Consider the following 685-nt stretch of genomic DNA (forward strand, 5'->3'; position numbering starts at 1 on the left):
CAAATGCATTGTTTCTGCTGAAATGGTAACTTGGTTCACTAACTACAGGAATGTGCATGTGCCTACCAGCAGAGCTGCAGTTCCAAGGAACAACCCCATCACCAGTGGTGCTCTGCTGTCAAAGACTTCACTGATGACCCCGGGACATGTCTGTAAGAAGACCACGACAGGAGAAACTGTGAGCACCCTCTGTACTGTAGTTAACCCAAAGTCCACAGTTCAATTTATTCTGTTTTAAACAGAAAACGCCCTACGATGATACCAGTGTCCTGAGCGAACACAGATAATCACACGAAGAAGAAATTAAACCTACACAGTATCTTCATTAAAAACAACTTACAGGCATGATGAACATCTCAGAGAAGCTCCCTGGATCAGGGCAGGTGTGTTTGGCCACCTCTATTATCGGGACCCCCGTCAATCCACAGCAGTGAAGCTACAGGCAGACGAGGAGGGCGATGAACATCAAAACAGTCAGCAACAGACATATTTTACATATTATATCATCACCGAAGCCCCAGAGCGTTCAATATTAAATAAATCAATGTGCAATTATGAAACAGTGACCACACAAAAAGTACAAACAACAGCTGTGAGTTACACTGTCAGTTTGTGCTCACCGTGTTGTGGATGAACATGAGAGCGACACCAATGGCTGGGTCACCTTCACCCTTTATATACAGCA

At 44.5% G+C, this 685-nt stretch overlaps 1 long non-coding RNA gene across 1 annotated transcript; it reads right to left on the reverse strand.

Moving 5' to 3' along the window:
• Nucleotides 1-40: 40 nt before the first annotated feature.
• Nucleotides 41-685, reverse strand: LOC109954318 (uncharacterized). Its single transcript, XR_002274082.1, has 3 exons — nt 621-685; nt 341-436; nt 41-150 (listed from the first exon to the last, which is right to left on the reverse strand). It is a non-coding gene; the product is annotated as an uncharacterized LOC109954318 (long non-coding RNA).

The sequence above is a fragment of the Monopterus albus genome, unplaced genomic scaffold (genome assembly GCF_001952655.1).
Source record: "Monopterus albus unplaced genomic scaffold, M_albus_1.0 scaffold6217.1, whole genome shotgun sequence".
NCBI classification, from domain to species: domain Eukaryota; kingdom Metazoa; phylum Chordata; class Actinopteri; order Synbranchiformes; family Synbranchidae; genus Monopterus; species Monopterus albus.